Source organism: Protopterus annectens, chromosome 11.part0 (genome assembly GCF_019279795.1).
Source record: "Protopterus annectens isolate FY-2018-M chromosome 11.part0, PAN1.0, whole genome shotgun sequence".
Taxonomy (NCBI): domain Eukaryota; kingdom Metazoa; phylum Chordata; order Ceratodontiformes; family Protopteridae; genus Protopterus; species Protopterus annectens.
Genome location: NC_056745.1, coordinates 146,039,638 through 146,061,541, shown reverse-complemented (window position 1 = coordinate 146,061,541; position 21,904 = coordinate 146,039,638). Strand labels below are relative to the sequence as shown.

Sequence of the window (21,904 nt, the reverse complement as noted above, 5' to 3'; positions counted from 1 at the left end):
AGGGGGGCAAGCCCCCCTGTGCCCCCCCCATCCCCTACTTTATTATTCTCACTCCAAGATCGCACTACAGTGGGGAAAAGGGAATATTCCCTTATCCCCACTGTACCACGATCTGAACAGGAGTTTCCTTAGTTGTACATCAACAGTATACGGTGATGTACAACTAACGGTACATGCAAACTGCATGTTTTTTTTTTGTTTAGCGAAAGTGCATTTTTGACAAAATGCACTTTCGCTAAAGTGTGTTCAATAAAATACGGTTCGATGAACCGTACTTTTGACAATACAAATAGGACCCATATATGTATATATATATTAGCGATCAAAAGAACACTGTGTGACCTTATTTTGGTCAACACCATTTGGTGGACAAGTGGCCAACATGTGCATAAGATCAACAATCCCTGTGTAGAGAATATTCCCTTTCCTATTCTTCAGGGAATGAGCGATCCTGTTGTGTGTATTATATAATTAGCGGGGGGGGGGGGGGGTAGGCGGCACAGTCTTTCACATGAAGGGTACCCCCTGCAAAAACACTTGTTAGTTTAGTCTGGTCTGGGTAATCCCTGAGGAAGGGGCAGTACGTGTTAACATTCCATGTTTTGACATAAATGCACTGATATTATGGGTGTGAGAATAGTGATCATTCAGTATATATATATATATATATATATATATATATATATATATATATAATTTTATTTATTTTTATTTTATTTTACATTTGTTGATCGGGCTAGTCCAGCTGGATATATGTCCATTTTCAGTAGAGGCCCGGGGAGAAAAGCTCCACACATAACATTAGCAATACAGATAGACAAATTGTTAATAAAGACTTACACATAAAATATACATTTAAATCAACTTATATATATATATATATATATATATATATATATATATATATATATATATATATATATACACACACATATAAAAATACCAAACTTCACGTCCTGATTTTAGCAAAACTCTTATAAATATCACAATCTACTTGACTAAAGTGGGTACTAGCAAAACAATTTTTTTTTGTTAGAAATAGTTCTCTCATCTAAACAAAATGAAAACCTACAAATGTTCATTTAAACCTGGTGTAAATAAACCTCCCAGGCTAACAATCCAAACATGCTACTTATGATCTAATATTTGAAGCCAATCTAAATGATTAAAAGTGCTAATTTTAACCTCATTAAGCCCCAGTGCTATAATCCACATTTCTACATCTCTAAAATGCTAACTCTGAGATTGTTTAGTCTTAAGAGTAATGAAATATCCTTACTCCTACAGTTTGATAATCCCTTTCCTGGCATTAGCTATGCTTCAGTTTAAATGGGAGCAGACAAGATATCACACTGTCTTCTGTTATGATAAAACATGGTGCAGTTAAACTCATGTATCATCCCTCAGGCCACACCTCGATTTCTGTGTGCATCCCTGGAGAGGATACAAGGTAAGGGACATCAGACTCCTAAAAGAAGTCTAAGGAAAAGCCACCAGAAGGGCATGAGTATTGCTGGTATGATTACAGAATAGAAGAGACGGAGCTCTTCTTGCTGGAGACTAGAAGAGGCACAGTACATGTGATATGGGTATGCAACATTATAGTTGGGGGGGTATGAAGACATTACATGGAACGAGAAGGAGATGGGGAGCAGGGTGGGCAGGCAACATATTGTAGGGGCCAACTATTTCCTAGCTCTTCCAAATAATTTCTTTATAGAGACTTTTGTGGGTCCACAGAATGAATTACCCGAATATGGGAAGGAGAAAGAATCTTTGCAGATGCTAAATAGGATATACAGGTAGAAGTGTAAGAAGGAGGTAAGGAGGGAGAGAGAGGATAGAATGTTTAATACACATAAATAGCAAACTGAGGAACAAAAGTAAAGTAGCTGTGTATAATTCAAGGTTATTCTTTTTTTTTTGGATATGCCATAATGGTGGAAGAGCAAGGCATTGTGAGGGCAGAACTTTCAAATGGATACAGAATATCTGTGATTGGATCCAGAATGGAAAGTGTAGGTCACATGCCATGTAGAGCTACAAAGGATAAACACAAAGTAGTTACAGTTGCATCAATGATGCACAAGACTTATGATTTCAATAGACTCAATTAATCCTAAAGGAAATAAAGTTCTGCAGTAGAGGCTTGTAATTTACACTGTTTTAATGTGAGTTATGCTGGTTCTTGGTTTATTTTTAGGACAGGGCTGCGAAGTTGCCTACTGTTGTTAAACACTCCACTTTTTAATACATTCTGTTCCATTGCTAAACGTACTGCAGTAACTGGCTGTTATAGAGATATTAGTACGGAAGTATAGAAATGAGCTTTGGGCTGAAACTGACTTGCCCCACTTTATTACCCTTACTGGGCCTTGCAGAGTACGTTTTTACATGAATTATGGCTTCTTGTAGTTATTTTAGTAGACTCACAGTGTGCAGTGGTGTGTCATCCTGCCCATCTTATATACCATCTAATTATTGAAATTAACATATTCTTATCTAGACAATGTTGATATGTGTAGCCAGATAAATTAATCTGCAGCATTAAATTAATTGTAATAACAATATGAAAATGCTCCTTCAATGTCATATGTTGGTAACTACTATTTGTAAAATTGCATCACATTTCACAGTTTTAACAGCAGAAGAAAAAGTCATAGCCTATTCAATTTATCTCCTGCTTTTTTTAAAAAAAAAGTAGTTTCTAATATGTAGGTTGAATTTACACACTAAATCTGGGAAGTAGTTGTTCCAGCTTTTCTTTTCAGCAGTACTCCATCTCAGTGTAACCTAAGTATTCTGAATACTTATTTCATGTCTCTCCTTCCTCTCTTATCCTAAAGTGAAAATAGACTTAGCTCTTGTAACCTTTCTTCAGACCCCTTGTCCTCCATTCCATTTACTACCATGGCATTGTGTCTTTATACCTTCTTGATCAGCCTGATATCCTTATCCATGTACAGATATGAGAGATGGGCACAGTGCTCCACCTGTAGCCAGACAAGGGATCTACAAATGCTAAACACAGTACTCCAGCTGTGGCCAGACAAGGGATCTACAGAAGCTAAATACAGTACTCCAGCTGTGGCCAGACAAGGAATCTACAAATGCTAAACACAGTACTCCAGCTGTGGCCTGACAAGGGATCTACAAATGTTAAACACAGTACTCCAGCTATGGTCAGACAAGGGATCTACAGAAGCTAAATACAATACTCCAGCTGTGGCCAGACAAGGAATCTACAGAAGCTAAATACAGTACTCCAGCAGTGGCCTGACAAGGGATCTACAAATGCTAAACACAGTACTCCAGCTGTGGCCTGACAAGGGATCTACAAGTGTTAAACACAGTACTCCAGCTATGGTCAGACAAGGGATCTACAGAAGCTAAATACAATACTCCAGCTATGGCCAGACAAGGGATCTACAGAAGCTAAATACAATATTCCAATTGTGGACAGACAAGGGATCTACAAATGCTAAACACAGTACTCCAGATGTGGTGAGAAAAGGGATCTATAGAAGTTGAATTAAGTACTCTAGCTGTCGTCTGGTAAGGGATATACAGAAACTGAACATAGTTCTCTAGTTGCAACCTGACCAGGGATCTACAAAAGCTATAGACAGTATTCCATCTGTGACCTAACAGGAGATCAACAGCAGCTGAACACAGTACTCCAGCTATGGCCTGCCCGGGGATCTACAGAAGCTGAACACAGTACTCCAGCTGTGGTCAGATAAGGGATCTACAGAAGCTAAATACAGTTCTCCAGCTGTGGCCAGACAAGGAATCTACAAATGCTAAACACAGTACTCCAGATGTGGTCAGACAAGGGATCTATAAATGCTAAACACAATGCTCCAGCTGTAGCCAGACAAGGGATCTACAAATGCTAAACACAGTACTCCAGCTGTGGCCAGACAAGGGATCTACAGAAGCTAAATACAGTTCTCAAGCTGTGGTCAGACAAGGAATCTACAAATGCTAAACACAGTACTCCAGCTGTGGCCTGACAAGGGATCTACAAATGCTAAACACAGTACTCCAGCTGTGGCCTGACAAGGGATCTACAAATGTTAAACACAGTACTCCAGCTATGGCCAGACAAGGGATCTACAGAAGCTAAATACAGCACTCCAACAGTGGACAGACTAGGTATCTACAAATGTTTAACACAGTACTCCAGATGTGATGAGAAAAGGGATCTATAGAATTTGAACTAAGTACTCTAGCTGTCGTCTGGTAAGGGATCTACAGAAACTGAACATAGTTCTCTAGTTACAATCTGACCAGGGATCTACAAAAGCTATAGACAGTATTCCATCTGTGACCTAACAGGAGATCAACAGTAGCTGAACACAGTACTCCAGCTATGGCATGCTCTGGGATCTACAAAAGCTGACCACAGTTTTCCAGCTGTGACCTGACAATGGATCTACAGCAGCTGAACACAGTATTCCAGCTGTGCCCTAACCAGGGATCCAAAGAAGCTGAAGACAGTACTGCAGCTGCTGACTGACAAGGGATCTGCAGAAGCTAAGTACAGTACTCCAGCTGTGACCAGACAAGGGATCTACAAATGCTAAACACAGTATTCCAGCTGTTGTGAGAAAAGGGACCTATAGAAGTTGAACTAAGTACTCCAGCTGTTGTCTGGCAAGGGAGCTACAGAAACTGAACACAGTTCTCTAGTTGCAACCTGATCAGGGATCTACAGAAGCTATAGACAGTATTCCATCTGTGACTTTACAGGACATCAACAGCAGCTGAACACAGTCCTCCAACTATGGCCTGCACAGGGATCTACAGAAGCTGAACACAGTTTTCCAGCTGTGACCTAACAATGAATCTACAGAAGCTAAACACAGTTCTCCACCTGTGGTCTACTAAGGCATCTGCAGAAGCTGTACACAGTTGTCCAGCTGTGAACTTACGAGGGATCTACAGAAGCTGAACACAGTTCTCCACCTGTGATCTACTAAGGGATCTGCAGAAGCTGTACACAGTTCTCCAGCTCTGGACTGATGAGGGATCTACCAAAGATGAACACAGTTCTCCACCTGTGGTCTACTAAGGGATCTGCAGAAGCTGTACACAGTTGTCCATCTGTGGACTGACAAGGGATCCACAGAAGCTGAACACTCAAGCAGTGGTCTGTCAAAGATCTACAGAAGTTGAATAAGGTACTCCAGCTGTAACCCGACAAGGAACCTACAAAAATATACTATAACCTCTGTACTCCTGTGGTGTGTTCTCTTAAGCCTACAGAAGAGCAAATTAATGGTCTTAACTGCAGCTTTCTTAAGTGGTACCGGGTTGTTAATTTTGCTGTTATAACCACTCCAAGTTAATTTCTAGAGCTATGTTTTTTTTCTCTGAGTTCTTATTCCAGTGTGGGAGTATTAGAGCCCAGCTGAAGCTCTTCACACCTCCTTACATTAAACCGTAGATGTCACTTGCCAGTCATCTGTCAGTTTGCTCAGATCCCTTTGAGATTCTGCTGCCACCTACTCCACCATTCATTTTATTTTGCACATCATCCAGAAACAATTTGATCTTCTTTTCTATGACCCTCATGATGCTCAAAACAAATATGGAAAAGAACCCTAGTTCAAGGACCAATGCCTGCAGAACTTCACTTACCATTCCTTTTTCCACTGACACGTCCACTTAACTATTACTCTTTGTTTCCTACTACAAAGTCACAATTCCACCCATTTAGTCAACTTTCCTTCTAGTTCATTCTCCTTCAGTTTATCTGTCAGTCTCATGTGACAAGGTGTGTCAAAGGCTTTACTAAAGTCAAGGCATATGACATTAACATACATCTCAACCTCTAAGTGCAAGAAATTTGGTCAAAGCCTAAAATAATAGGGGGACAAAAGCCTAAAAATAGGGACAGATTTTAAATACTGCTCTTCTAAACTTAGAAAGTTACTAGAATAAAATATGTGTCAGCATGCATTTTGTGAAGAATATGAAGTCTGAAACCTCAATGTCTGCCATTATTTAGTAACATCAATCCTCAGTGATTTTCCAAAAAAATCACAAATTTTATGAGGAACAGAACAAAAATATGAGGCAAAAATCTGGACATTCTGCAAAAATCTGGAGAGTTGAGAGGTATGATTAACTGGATTCCCTTTGTTAAGTTCAAATGTGGTCCAATTATAAAACTGAATCAAGCTGGACTAGCATGACATATTTTACAGAAACCCATGCTGGTAGTTATCTTGCCAGTTTTTGTTCTCCAGGAAACCTGTGATATTTCCCTTTGATATATTCTCAATGACTTGTCCTACTACTGAGGTCACAATAATGGGTCTACAGTTTCCACAGTCAGCTCTGTTCCTCCCTGTGGAGTACTGCTACTATCATGACCTCCCTCCAGTCCTTTGGAGCATTAATGCTGCTGAATGACAGCTGATGAGTTCTCTAAGGGAACCCTGCCATGCCCACAAGGTTACTTATACTTACAGGGGATGCAGTTAGGACCTTCCCTTTCATTAGCTACTTGAGTTTTACTTACAACTTCTCTGGGCATATGATTGCCTGTTAGATCTCCTCCTTTTTTATCATCCATCTCACCAAACCTGTCATAATCCCTTCCTCCTCTCTTTCTCTTTTGGGAAGCATTCAATGAAAAATTAATTGAAATTTTCATTGACCTCCCCAGCCTCGCTATAGTGTTTCTCCCCCTTCACCAGTTTTTGTAGCATTAACTGAGGAACCCTTTATTTTATTTATTTATTCATTTTGTTTAGAGTTTTCTCTAGATTTGCCAGTGCTTTCTTTTTGACCTTTGTGGAATTTTTTCTAGATTCTTCATATTGTTGTCTATACACCTCACCACTCTTCTTTTATTCATAAGATGCCTTCTTAATTTGTTTGTTTGCATCATTGACTTCTCTGTTGAACTGCATTGGTCTCTCTTTTTTCCTGCCTTGTGTTCATTTCTAACCGATTTTACATAACTGTATGTTCCCTTTTATCTTTATCCACTAGCTATTTGTCTTCAGTTTTCCATTTTGCCCCCTCCCCCCAACAATGTTCTAGCTTAATGCTTTTGTTGTTGTCCCACACTTTTGTATTGTTTGTTTTACTGCCCTTCACTTTGACCATTGTGAACCATATTGTTATATGCACAGGTTAGGTCTCAAACTCCCTCTTCCTTGCTAAGTGTGATATCTAGTACTTATCCATACTTGCAGTACACTAGCTGAAAGAATCCATCTTGGCTTAGTACTCCTGCTATGTCATCCTATCTCTCTGCCCTGGATGCTAGATGTAGACAGGCCTAAGTCTGCTTTTGTGAGAGTAAATTCTGCCATCAGTGCAACTTCCATTTTCCTGCCCAGGCCCCATCCAATCATTTATTGCTCCTAATCCTCTATTACTGAATCTAGTGGCCAGTATATTGTATCTACGTACCAGTTCTCACCCTTTACCACCCTCTAGTCTGACTGTTATCTCTCCCTACCAGTTTTATCCGTCCTGTCATTAGCTCTTTTTTCTCTGCCATCCTTATTAACCTCTGACATGCACTCTGTATTGTAGTCAATTAGACATGTGTGCCTGTTCACATATAGTGTCCACGGTTCATAAAATTTAAAAGAATCTACCCATTTCTTTTGATGAGGATTGTCAAAGCATTGCTAATATTCCTGATGTCTCTTATAGATTCATTCCTTCTGGCACTGAACAATGATTATTCCTTTTTCATAAATAGCTGTAAAGCTATGGTTGAGATTCATAGACAAGCACTTTACAGATGTACTGTGCTAAATTTCAAGCATCCCATAAAATGATCTGTCCCATAGCTGATTATATATGAATCAGGACTTGCATAGCTCTGGTAGTCAGTGAAATGGAGTATGTAGGAAATTAGAGGGACCACATTATAAGGACAAGTGGAATTATGTAGGCACAGTGGATGAATTCAGGTATCAAAGTGCACATGACTGGAGTGGTTGACATCCCAAAAAGCATGCCCAGGTCAGCATGAGGCTACATTTTCTCATGCCCACAATGAAATGTCTCATCACTGTCACATGTGCAGAGACAGACAGGCCAAGGCGGGACAGCCCAGTAAATTGACAACTCTGTTCATCCTATAAATAGGTGAGGGGGGCAGCAAAGTAAGAAAAGGGGAGTATCTACAGGAAAAAACAAGAGAATAATCATAAGGGAATGTACAAAGAGAAACAAGGCGAGCTTTTAAAGGAAATGCTTTAGTTTTTCATTTGAGAGGAGAAGAGAACCTGGGAAGGTAGTCAGATTTTGTCGAGGGAGGGACAGAGGGAGAAGAGAAAGTTGCAGGGCACCCAAATAAGCATAAATGCAGCTATAGATAGATGGAAGGAGGAGACTGACACAAAAGTTAGGCAAAACAGTGGGTGGGCAAATATTAAGAGAGTAGAGTGGTCTTAAATTCAAATGGCTTAAGGGCCAAATATGGATGAGTGTACTGAAAAAGAGCCAGACTGATGATGGCCAAAAAAAGTAAACAGGCACACACACATCCTGCATTTGGTTTCTCATACTCCTGCATGTGTTTCATATACCAATGGATTTGAACTTTGTATAGAGAGGTGAAACTCACCTGGCTTTGGCATGTGAAATATACTGATTCATGTAAAAATGATCTACATGTGCAGGTCACTTGATTTATGAAAGACGCTGCAGTATGAGATAATCCTGCTGGACAGCTGCTGAGATACTGCTACTTCCTGGAGCCCAAAACATTCCCATTGCAGAAGAAATGCTATTGTTGGCCTGGTTTGTTTCTGCTCTAGTATCTCTCTCTCTCTCTCTCTCTCTCTCTCTCTCTCTCTCTCTCTCTCTGGCTCCACAATCAAACCAATGAGACAGAGGACTGGTTACATGCAATCCTAGCTACAGGGATGAGCTTTTGTCAACATGGACTGGACTGTAAGCTTATCAGCCTTTTTAAACATAAGTAGGCCAGATTTGAGCAGGGTTCTTATGGCTAGATTGAAAGTTCCAAGAGGCCACATTTGTCCCATAATTTCAGAGTTTGCAGTCATTGTGATAGTCCGTGGATACTTGGTGATGAGGAAGCATGGGAAATAAAGAAGGTATTGGAAGTGACACACAAGGCAGGGTAATGCAGGGATGTGTGCTAGGCAGGGTATATGGCTGATGTCACACTGGCCAGAGCAGGATCCATGTGTACAGACATCAATCATATTCTTGGCAGACATCATGTGCAGGCTGTGTGTCTGGCAGTCTAAGGGTGGCTGGAGCCTCCATGTCACAGAGCTCAACTAGCCATGCAAAGCGGTGATCCACAGTTGTGAGGTGGGCATCCAGCTGCTGGTGCACTCCTTCCTCCTTTGGTATCTTTCCATGTTCGTCTGCCACTCTTCTTCTGATGCAAGACAAAGTAGGAAGAACTTTAGTAGATGCTGGACATGGAAACATCTTGATAAATAAAGAAGAAAGGAAAACATATACTTATAGTAAAACTCCAGCTGTTTCTCCTTAGCATTGCTGCTCACTGGCTAAGCAGATCAGGATGACATCACCAAAGGTTGCTGCAGTGTTGACCTGCTTACTAGAATAGGTGACACAGTGGCTCTCCTCACAATCTTGGCAAGCTCATGTCAGGCATCAACCTAACACAAATAGGCATCATGGTAGTCTAATAGGCTTGTTTGGATGTACTTAAGGAGGAAAAACATAGTCTTCTTCTGGCATCATAGATGATATTGTTAGAAATATGTATTTGTATATTTATAGTGTTCTAGTTACATTATGTTTATGGTTAGATGTCTATGTGTTTTTTCTTGATTTTAGTTCTTGTCACAGACCTGATGAAGGCTTTATTGCATTACATAGCCAAAAGTGATTTTAGTTAAAAGCCTTTCTATGTGTATTTTATGCTTTTCTTAATACCTGATTTTGGAATGTGGATTGCAAATAGATAAGTAGTGTTTTTCTTAACTAGGATTTAATTTGATCTAATCAGTAACAATGTGTGGGGGTGGGTATGTGTTCTAAAAGGCACTTTTACAGCCCTGTTTATACAGTTTGCATTGAATACATTGGTTTAAAATTAAACAATGCGTACATTTTCCCCACCTACTTTTAAGTATATAAAAGCTGGCATGTTTAACATTGTTAAAATATTTCTGATTTTTTGTTACTGAGGATCTTTTGTCTGTGATGAATAAACACTTGTTGCTTTGGTACAGTACCTGGGTTTCATAATTTTTGGAAATTATTGTGACTGAACTCATCAACAAAGTTTTAAGACCACTACTTTCTTTGTTTTTTTTTATCATCTTTCATAGAAGTGTTACAATTAGACTAAAATGTCTTTTACAGACTGCCTGATAATTTAAATGCTATTTTATGAAGGGGAGGGTAAAGGGTGAGCCAGAGCCTGCAGAGGAAGGAATGCAATGATCAGACTGTGTGAGGCAGGGTGTCTAGGGGAGGGGAGGGGAAGGCGAGGTAAAAAGGAGGGTTACTAATCGGGACCCCTGTATAGGCATAACCAGAGACTTTTTAAGTGAGTTTTTATTGCAGTCTTGAAGTGATTGCAAGAAGGTAGTGTGGTTATAGAGAGGGGAGATTGTTCCATAATCTGGATATGAAACAGGAGAATAGTGCTTCTCCTGCTGAGTTCTTGGGTTTGGTCACTAGAAGTAGATTTTTGCTGCTGGAGCAGAGTGGTCTAGTGGAGCAGTAGGGCTACAGAAGGTTTTGAAGGGATGGGACTTTAAGAGGATGGTTTACTAACTTGTGGGTGAGAGAAAGTTGATTTAGGAGAAGAAGTTGAGGGAGTTCAAGCCAATCAAGTTCTCTAAGTGAGATACAGTGGTGGCTGCGATAAGATGCACCAGTGGCAAACTTAGCAATTTATTGTAAAAAGCTTTCAGCTTGTTTAGGCCTGTTTGTCTAAGGTAGGTAAGTACAGAAGAGGGGTAGAATAAAGTGGAGATTAGGTGGGAATTGGCAGTAGTCTGTCTTGGTGGGGAATTGTTTGTTTCTGTGCAATGTACCTAGTTTTTTGTGAACCTTTTTTATGGTAAGAGAAATGTGAGTGTCAAATCTGAGATTGTTATAAATCTCAACACCAAGTAGTTGGTGTATTCTGTTGCTGAGACGATGGTATTGTCTTTGGGTAGAATATTAAAGTGGGGGATAATTGGGTTAGAGTTAGTGGGTTGGAAGATAAAGGGTTTAGTCTTGCTTGGGTTGAGTAATAACTGGCCATTAGATAGCCAGTTTTCTACAGATGAAAAGGCTTCCTATGTGATCTTGTGAAGTTCAGGTATAGTTGGGGCTGAGCAGATGAGGGTGGAGTCATCTGCATACTGTATAAGAGAAGCATGCTTGATAGCTGTGAATAGATCATTGGTGAAGAGTGAGAATAGTAGGGGGCCAAGGATGGAGCCTTGGGAACACGGAGTGTTACAGGAAGTCAAGGAGATAGATCATTATGCCAGACAACTGATTGTTGGTAGCCAGTTAGATAGCTGTAAAACCAATCAGTAGCTGATTGGGAAAAGGATAGGTTAGTGAGAACAGAGATTAGTAGTTTGTGTGAGATCATGTCAAAGGTCTTGGATAGATCCAGAAATATAGCAGAGGAGAACAGGCCATTATTTTTATGATGAAGGATAGCATTAGTGAAAGAGAGCAAGGCAAAGAAAGAGCAATCATATTATTTCCTAATTATCTGAAACTAGCAAAGTTAAAAATGGGTGTACCTTGACTGTGAAAATTAATAAAAACGTTTTAAACAGAAACCAGCACCATTGCAGGCTATATAATTTGAAAGGACCATAAGGAGCTTAAAATTAAAAGAAATGTGAAGTTTTAATGTAAGACACTGATCACAGGACAAGTGTGGCACATGGACTATAGGATACACAACAATAAGTCACAAAGACTATGTGAGCAGTGTTCTGGGGACTTTACTTAACATATTTAATAACAAAGGCATTTAACATATGCACTTTAGCTCTTACTACAAGCAATTGTTTATACTGTTTTGCACCAATGCACTCTGAAGATTTCATATACTTTTATTACAGATGAGCAGCATTTTACTCACCTCACCATTGACTATGTATTTATACCCGGGCTATATGCAAATTGTGATGATGAAAATCTTATTTATTTAGCGACATGTATGAAATGTATAGCTTTTTATGTGGGAATGACATCGAGAAAACTAAAAGATAGGATGTATAACCATATGTATGACATTAGAAGGAACAACCAACAAAATGCATTAGCCAAGCATGTTGCAGTCAATAAGGACCACAGTTAGTCACCAAGAACAGGAGGGGTGGGGATAATATGAATTATCTGGAGTCCGTTGAGTTATATTGGATTTTTAAACTACGAGCGCATTTGAATCCTGGCCTCAACCAATTTATCAGTATAAAACCTGTGCTTGCTGCTCGCAGATATTGATGGTTAGTTAGTTAAATGTTTGGTCTTAATTATTATAGTTATAGACAGTATTTTTCTATATATTTTGCTTAATGTTTTGGAGGTTTCTGCTATACATTACTTATATATTTTATGTACATTATATCATCATATATATATATATATATATTTTATATATATATATATATATATATATATATATATATATATATTCTTGATATATATATATATATATATATATATATTGACATAGTTTTATAGACTGATATATTCATTAATAGACAACTAATGGTTTGTTGTTATTATGCATTTAGAGTACATAGGCACATGTACTTATGAATTTTACAGAAGGTGACTTTTAGTATTTTTATATAGTATTCGTATGCTGTAGATTTCATATTTATCTTCTTTTTCGCATATGCCATATCAACGCACTGTTGATTTTAGCTAGACATGGTTTCTATGCTAGAATTAGTGTGATGAAATGAGAATGTTTATGAGGTCTCAGTGAGTTTAATTTTGCTTAATTGATACTAATTGAGTCAGAATGAGTATATATATTAACATGTAAATTTGAATGTTTTAGTAAAATCTGAAGAAGCGTGCCGTGGTAGCACGTAAAAGCGCTTATTCATCTGCAATAAACTTCGAGTTTTTATGTTTTATTTTGTGGTGGTCTTATCCTGTTTTCTACTGATACTTGGTCTTCTTTTTCTGGATTTGGACCTTTGGACAGCAGCGGAACCTTTATACGCAAGATTTCATTTACTCTGAGGTGTTACTTGCCATACTGTTTCTTTTCATGTTATGTGTTTGTTCTAACCCAGAGGTTTAACACAACAGCTGATTATGAGGTACACAGGTGGTCAAGTTACTTTGCATGTTATACCTTCCTAAACAGTAGCAAATAGTTGTCTTATATTAATTACCCAGCACTGTTTACAAGGTAATACTTTTATGACAGGTTAAACAAACGTTGGCTAAGGTATTTGCCTTACAAACACAAGGTGCAGGGTTTGAGTCTCACAAGGGATAACTGGCTAGGCTTAAAATGGCTCGCAGGGGCAGTTAGCCTAGTATTAAACTATGAACTATGAACTAACAAAAAAATACTGATTTAGAAACACTAGCTGCAGAGTGCATGTAATAAAACAGCAAGTTCTTACCATTCAAAAGTAATAGTAACAAAGCAATGTTTTGTTAAGCCAAGTCATAGGCAGCATGCTCATTTGTTATATTTTACTGCTTCACATTATGATCAATGGCGCAAGTGTGAACTTCTCTGCAAAAATTGTTATGCCATTTTGTGATATATGATGATAAGAAGAATCAGAAATGCAAACAGACCGATCAAACTACTGATTTTCTGGAGGAATGTGCTTTATGCAAAACAACTTATATTTACAAAACATGCATCAGTACCAAGAGCAAACATAGCATTTAAACCCATATTACTAATGAATTAAACTAAATTTGTAAAAAAGATTGTGGTACAATCTTGAGTCAAAATGCTCAAAAAGAAAAGGTCAGAGTGAAAATGACGATAATTACATAAGCTGAAGACATGAAATACCAAACTATTCATTCTTTTGCTTGACTTTTTCCATATGATGTTGTCAATATGTACTAACTCAGAAAGAGTTGTACAGAAATAATACATCACCACACAGAAAAGCACTGCAATGTATATTCTGTAATTCAGAACTGGTGCTAGCCTATCTTTAGGTAACTCTGCAAAACCAGGACTTACGTATCTAACAGCTGTGCAGTTCGACATATTATTAAAGGTGACATATAATGAATGTGCTTATTAACATTGCAAAGTTGTATAAAACATGCTGCCTTACTGTTAAGAGCCATTGTTTCATCACTGTAAAGATGCTCACCACTTGTAAATTCAGTTATCTTCAACTTTCATATGTGTTATCTGCAAAGCAAGCCATGTGCAAAAGACATAAGAATAACAAAAACATACTCTTAGTACTGAATCAAAAAGTCAAAAAACAGAAATCAAATGAAGTTCCGAAACTTAAAGCATTCCATTTTTTGATTTTTTTTTTCCCATTTGGGATTGTCAGTATGTATTAACATAGATACAAGGCTGTGGTATAGCATGTAGAAACAATACACTATCAATCTTTTTGTAACAAGAACAAACCCTGCAATGTGTTATTCACTAAGTCAGAATTACTCCTGTCTTCAAATACAGTTACAGAAGCATGACTGTGTGTCACAATGTTCTAATCTTGTATCATACAAATTACTATAATGATTGTGTTTATTAAAACACATTGCTGTGCAACATTGCAACATCTACTCTTTTAACTTTATTCCAGTATTTAGGGTTACCTACCTACTGTAACCCCTGCTTCAACTGATTGTTCTTTTCAGCTACTTACCTCTCTTGTCTCTACCCGCTCCGTTCGCACTGGAGGCTCACTCTGCTCCCCTGCCCTACACTCATTTCCCACCCACCCCTACTGCTCCTAAGCTTATACATCCTCACCACACCCTCTTCCTCGCCAATCCAATCACAATAGTCATCTTGTTAACATTCTACATACACCTCTCTCTGATCACCCCTAGTATAACTCCTCCTCTTTAAAGAACACCAGTAAGCTTATTAGTCACTATGCAAACACAACCTTTCCAAATCCAGCTAAAGCTCCTAATCATTGTCTTTCTCCTACTTTCTCTAACAGCAGTCTACCTGATAACCTCATATGAACAGTCAAAATATTTACAGCTGAACTTCCCTAATGCACAAACAAGTACTATACCTCTAATTAACTCCCCAGAACACATAAATATAACATCTTTACCTAGCTATTTACCTGATAAATATCACAGACTGACCCATATCAAATACAACTATCTAAAACCTAAAAAACCTCTTCACCATTACTTTAACCTCCACAATCCCTTAAACAAACTATTACACATCTCCTTACTAGATGGGGACATTCATCCTAACCCAGTGCCAGGGCATAAAACTAGCACAGAACCACAAATTCATGTTCCCTCTACCCCAAATATCCCATCTAAATCTCCCAACTCACTCTATATAGCTCACCTCAATATTCGCAGCATAAATAATAAAATTGCCCACCTCCATGCTCGCCTGGATGTTCATTCCTTTGATATACTTTGTTTAACAGAAACATGGCTAAAACCCACTACACAAGATGTTGAAATTATTCCATCTGGGTACAACATCTTGAGACAAGACAGCAAAGTAAAAAAAAAGGAGGGGGTGTTGCTATCCTCTATAAAGAAGGGCTACACATATCTATTCTAGATATTGGTTCCTCTTCTGAAAACAATGCAGAAATCATTAGCACCAAACTTCAACTTAATCCCAGTAAATCCCTAAATATAATATGTATCTACTTGCCCCCTGGTAACAACATCACCACTCTGGAAGGTATCCTTGCTGAACTCTCCACACAAATTCCCCAAGAGACAATAATTCTTGGAGACTTTAATATAGACTGGAAGGACTGCTCTACTGAATCACCAACCTCCCATATTAGCTTTCATGGCTTCTCACAAACAATTAACTCCCCAACCAGAATTAATAAACCCAATAACAAAGAATCCATCCTAGACTGGATTCAAATAAATAATCACCAACAACTCTATAATGTAGGGACCCTCCCTGACGATGTAAGTGACCATTGTCTCACTTACATAATCAGGCAAAGGTTGAGCTCACACAACACAACCATATATAAAACAATAAGAAACAACAGAAACTTTAACCCCAATAACTTCCAAGCTGAACTAAAAGAATGTGATTGGTCACCTATAAAATACCTCCCACTTGATGAAGCAACAAACTACTTTAACTCAAAATTTAACCACCATGCACCAAAGCGTTCCATCAAAATTAAATCTAAACCCACCCCATGGTTTGCAAAGAAAACCAGGCAGAACATTCAACAGAGAAATAAAGTTTGGGCACTATGGAGAACAACTAAAAACCCTGTAGACCAACAAAAATTCAGGCAAAAAAGAAATCAGACTAAGAAAGCTATACTCGAAGATAAAAAAACTTTTACGTCCACCTCCAACAAAACAACCAAAATAATCCACAAAAGTTCTGGGCTAGAATAAACAGACTACTTCAACCAGGCCAATCCACAACACAACCCCCTATAGGATCATATTCTGACAATCCAAAACAAACTTCTAATGCTTTTAATACCTTCTTCACTGATACCATCCAAACACTTGCTAATCAACTAACAGCCGATAGCTCTGCCCTTCCAACCAATACTACTAACTCTCTCCCAACTCTAAACCTGCAACCTGTCCCAACTTCCCTCATCTGCAACCTCTTAAGTAAATTAAAACCTACTGCCCCCTCAGCTGACCAGCTACCTGCTGAACACCTGCAAAAGGCAGCCAAAGTCATAGCTTATCCTGTACCATTGCTGATAAATAGAACCATACAAGAAAGCACTATTCCCACCATCTGGAAAATCTCCTACATTATCCCCCTACACAATGGTGGAAACTCCACAGAATATTCTAACTATTGTCCCACAGCACTAAAATAATGGAAAAGTGCATCCACAGACAGTTACTAGACCACCTACTCCAAAATAATTTACTGGCCAAATCTCAACATGGCTTCAGACCTTTCCACAGTACAACAACTGCACTCCTATCCTTCACTGACAGCATCAATAAAAACCGTAATAACAATCTTCTCTCTTCAGCATTTTTCATCGACCTTTCAAAAGCATTTGACATGGTCAACCACCTCTTACTTCTCAATATTCTAAAATCCTTCTTTCTGGACACAAAGACTCTAAAACGGTTCTAGTCCTACCTTGATAATAGACAGCAGGCAGTGCTATGAGACAACAACCTCTCATCCCATCTCCCAGTTACCCTAGGTGATCCTCAGGGCTCTGCATTGCTTACTGTACTTATTTCCTTGTTTCACTTGAAAGAAAGTTACTGTTTGTCGTTTTTGCATTTAAGTAACCTGTAACACATTGCACTTAAGTTACCTGGCACTTGCGCGCTAAAGCAATTATATAAGTCAGCACTAAAAATTAAAAGCACTACACCCTCACTCCCCACTGGCCCTTGTTTTCAATTATTAAGGAATTCCCAATATTATTCTAACATGTCCAAAGATCAGTTGTCAATCTCCTCTCCGGTCCAGCTGGTGAATCTGGGAATCTTGAGGCAATGTTACAACTGCCTCATGTACACAGACAACCCTCTCCTCCTCCCAACAAATTCCAACACATGTGAGAGATGCAACCATATAGCCAAACTGGAGGCTAAGCTCTCTCAACTCAGTACTGGCATAACCAATCAGGAGGAGAAGGAAACCACACTCACTACAATTCCAGTCTCACATAGACCTACCACAACAGCAAACCAAACACATAATCACACAAAAACATACTCGGAGGCTCTAAATAAAGATCTGCCTAAGCAGCAGAGACCTCCAAAGCAGACACCCAAGCAACCGCTACCCCAAAACAAAACACGTGCAACACATATCTCACAAAGCCAGTGTGCCGAACAGTCACAGCCCTTAAGACTAAACAACACACCTGATACACTTGTAATAGGTGACTCTATCGTCAGGCACACTGACGTCCCGCTCACCAGGCTGAACAAGGAGAGGGTCACGGTGAGCAGCCTGTCGGGCGCTAGGATCCGCCACATAACACAAGCACTCAGGTCACTCCAAGGCAAGTACAAATATGACTCAGTCATTGTCCATGCTGGTGTGAATGACCTGAGACGTACCTCCCTGGACTACATGAAAAGAGACATAAAGGAGCTCTCTGAGCATGTAGCCCAGGCCGGTATGACCCTGACCTTGAGTAGCATCTTACCCTCACCAAGAATGATGCCACAATATGAAGACAAGATGATCAATTTCAACAATTGGCTTAAGTACTGGTGTCATTCAAAGGGGATCCAATGCCTGTCAGCTTGGGATGATATGCTCGACAAGCCACGATGCTTCGCTAGGGACGGCTTGCACCTGTCACCCCTGGGCTTTCGGATATTGGCAAAGGCTCTTGCTACCCCCATAGTGCCTTTTTTAGGCAAGGCTCAAAAGACAAACCCACCTCCATAGGTATCACAAGGGATAAGAAACGAAGAGTAATGCTACTCAACGCCAGAAGTCTAAATCTCAAGATGCACGCACTCGAAACCCTCCTTAGCATGGAGAACATCGATATCTGTGCAGTAACAGAAACCTGGTTCAGGGCTCCCGAGAGCACCCCAGCACTACCAGGTTATACCTCATACCATGCTTTTCGGCCCCAAAACTTGGACCGAACCACAAAAGGAGGGGGAGTATCAATATTCATCAAAGATACCCACACCTCCAGGTTGGTGGCAAAGCACGAAGCATCAGAGACTATCCATGTGCAACTGTGGGTAAAACTGCCTTCCAGTTTATAGCCTGCTACAGACCACCCTCCCAAACCCAGGAACCCCACTCGGCCTTTCTGAGAACACTGGAAAATATGAAGGTCTCTCCAAACACCATTATATTGGGCGACTTCAACTACCCAAACATAGGCTGGGAGCATAACTCTAGCTCCAACACCTTAACCCAAAGGTTCCTAGAATTTATAAACTCAAATGCTATGGAACAACTTGTTACCACTCCCACAAGAGGGGAAAACATACTGGACCTGATCATCACCAACATGGTGACTCTATGCTCCAGACCAGAAGTGTATCCCTCACTGGTAAAATCAGACCATAAACTAATCTCACTGGATATTCACATCCCGACCCCACCCCCTGCCCAGGAAACCACAGTGAAAAACTTCTCTAAAGCAAATTTCACACTCCTCAAAACCGAGGTGGAATCCTTCAAAGCCCCCGGGCCTGTGGAAAATATGGCCCAGACCGCAGAATCCTTTATAAATGCATTCTATGAACACCTTCAGAAATGCATGGATCATGCGATCCCAAATAAAACCAAGACCCAATCCTCCAAAGGCAGACGTCCTGTCTGGTGGACCCCAGCCATAAACAAACTATACAATAGAAGGAGGAAGCTACTAAATGATAGAGCAAAATCCCAAAAAGGGAAGGCATCACTGATCAGTATTAGCAAAAAACTACGGGTACTCATAAAATTGTCTAAGGCCAGCTTCGAGAGAAAAATTGCACAGGACACTAAGGATAATCACAAGGCTTTCTTTAGTTATGTTAGGAACCTGGGTGGTAATTCCCAGATATGCTCAGAATTAGTCCAAAATGACAAAAAATACACTGAACCCACAGACATTGCCAACATCCTAGCTGACAGGTTCAGCGCAAACTTCTCCCCCCCCTCCGCACCAAAAGGGCAAATATCTATCCCAGCAGAGTGCTGCCCCCCTGACATCTCAGATGCTCAGGTAAGAGCTGCCCTCTCCAAAGCAAAAAACACAGCATCAGTGGGACCAGACGGTGTCCCTGGCTGCGTCCTACATGAACTCCAAGAAGAGCTAAACCCAAACATAAAACTACTGTTCAATCTCAGCCTTACTACAGGATATGTGCCCAAAGAGTGGAGTACAGCAACAGTAGTCCCTCTCCATAAAGGTGGTGCCTCAACGGATCCTGGAAACTATCGCCCCATAAGCCTGATTTGCTTGGTCTGCAAAGCTATGGAAAGGATCATCATGGACCTCATAAATAAAGATATTGGGGACAGACACTGGATCCTACCCAGTTCGGCTTTGTTAAGGGCAGATCCTGCCTCTTAAACCTGGTTGATTTCTTTGAAACAGTCACCAAGGCCATTGACGAGGGGAAGATGGTCCACACAGCCTACCTGGACCTCGCAAAAGCCTTCGATACAATACCCCACTCGGGCATTATAGATAAGCTCACCAGCTTAAATATAAACCCCTATGTCACTAGATGGATTGCAAACTGGCTCAAGGACATAACCCACATGGTTAGAATTGCTGGAGCCATGTCAGACTCCAAACCAGTTACAAGTGGTGTCCCACAAGGCTCAGTCCTGGGACCTCTCTTGTTCGGTATATATTTCTCAGAGGTACAGGCCAACATGGAAGGACTGTGGCTAACCAAGTTCGCAGATGACTGCAAACTGGGTGCCATAATCGACTCTCCAGCCGACACAAGCATCCTCCAAACGGGCCTCATAGAAACAGACAACTGGTGCCAGAGCCATGGCCTCAAGCTAAATGCCAAAAGTGTATAGTCATCCCTTTGGCAAAAACAAAGTGCCCACAAATTACCACATAGGTGGTAATCCATTAAGTACAGAAGAAGTAATTAGGGACCTGGGGACCCAAGTTGATAGCAATCTCTCATTTGACAACCACGTGGCCAAAGTGGTTAGAAAAACATTTTATATAGCCCACCTAATCATGAAGGGATTCACATCTAGATCAGGGAGGTCATCGTGCCTCTTTACTCATCCTTCATCAGGCCCATAATTTAGTACAATGCCCCTTTGGGATGTACCTTACCAGACACCTGCAGCAACTGGAAAGACCCCAAAAGTACCTCACCAAGAGGATCAAAGGGCTCAAACAGATGCCATATGCTGCCCGGTTAAAGAAACTCCAGCTCTACTCAGTGGCATACCACCTGTTCAGAGGCGATCTGTGCCTGACGTATAAAGCCATGTCCAACCCGGAATTAATGGACATGCTGCACCTCAGAAAATCCAAATCCCATCGAGCTACACGCTCGAGACTTGAACCTCAGCACTGAAATAAATAGGACATGCTGGAGGGACAGATTCATAACCCAGAGGCTCCCTTCACTCTGGAATAAAATCCCAGTCTAGGTTAGGCAGAGTCCCTCATTGACTCTCTTCAAGAGGAATCTTGATGAGTGGATGGGAGATTGTAGGTTTACCCCGGGTATCACTTCTGTGTCACTGTTAGACAGAGGCACAGTATACTAACCTCGAAAAAGGGCATAGCAAAATAAATTTAAAATGGGTGGCGAAAGCCAAACACATTCTGGCTAAGCTTATAAATGCCCTAGGGCAGATAGCCTAGTATGAACCTATGAACCTATGAACCTATGAACCTAAATTGGGCCCCCTCCTTTTCTCAATATTTATCAATGATCTCAACCTAGCTATTCATTTAACTAACTGTGTACAATACGCAGATGATTCGACAATAATCTGCTCAGCTATATCTCAATCCCATCTACAGACTCTAACTCAGACAATGTTCAGTGAAACAGAAAACTGGTTTCTACAATGCTGCCTCCTCTTGAACCCCCCCAAAAAACAAACTCCTCCTCTTCACTCCTACCCGTAAATCACTCCCAATGAACTTTTCAGTCTTATCCAATAAGGGTACACTCATATCTCCCGATCCAACAACCAAACTTCTAGGGGTAACCATTGATAACAACATGAACTTTGAAACCCATATCAACAATACCATAAAAACTGTCAACAGGAAACTAGGCTCCCTCTATAGGATAAAAC

At 40.1% G+C, this 21,904-nt stretch overlaps 1 protein-coding gene across 11 annotated transcripts in view; it reads right to left on the bottom strand.

Moving 5' to 3' along the window:
- The window catches only part of A4GALT (alpha 1,4-galactosyltransferase (P blood group)), a 1,248,973-nt gene that overhangs the window by 774,339 nt on the left and 452,730 nt on the right, over positions 1–21,904 (bottom strand). For 8 of the 11 annotated variants that reach the window (XM_044087539.1, XM_044087541.1, XM_044087542.1 and 5 more), the window contains one exon: positions 14,283–14,362. The exons of 1 other annotated variant lie outside the window; for it this stretch is intronic. The gene's annotated coding sequence lies outside the window, so the exon portion shown is untranslated. The remainder of the gene's footprint in view (positions 1–14,282; positions 14,363–21,904) is intronic. 2 more of the 11 variants (XM_044087537.1, XM_044087540.1) reach the window with 1 other exon arrangement.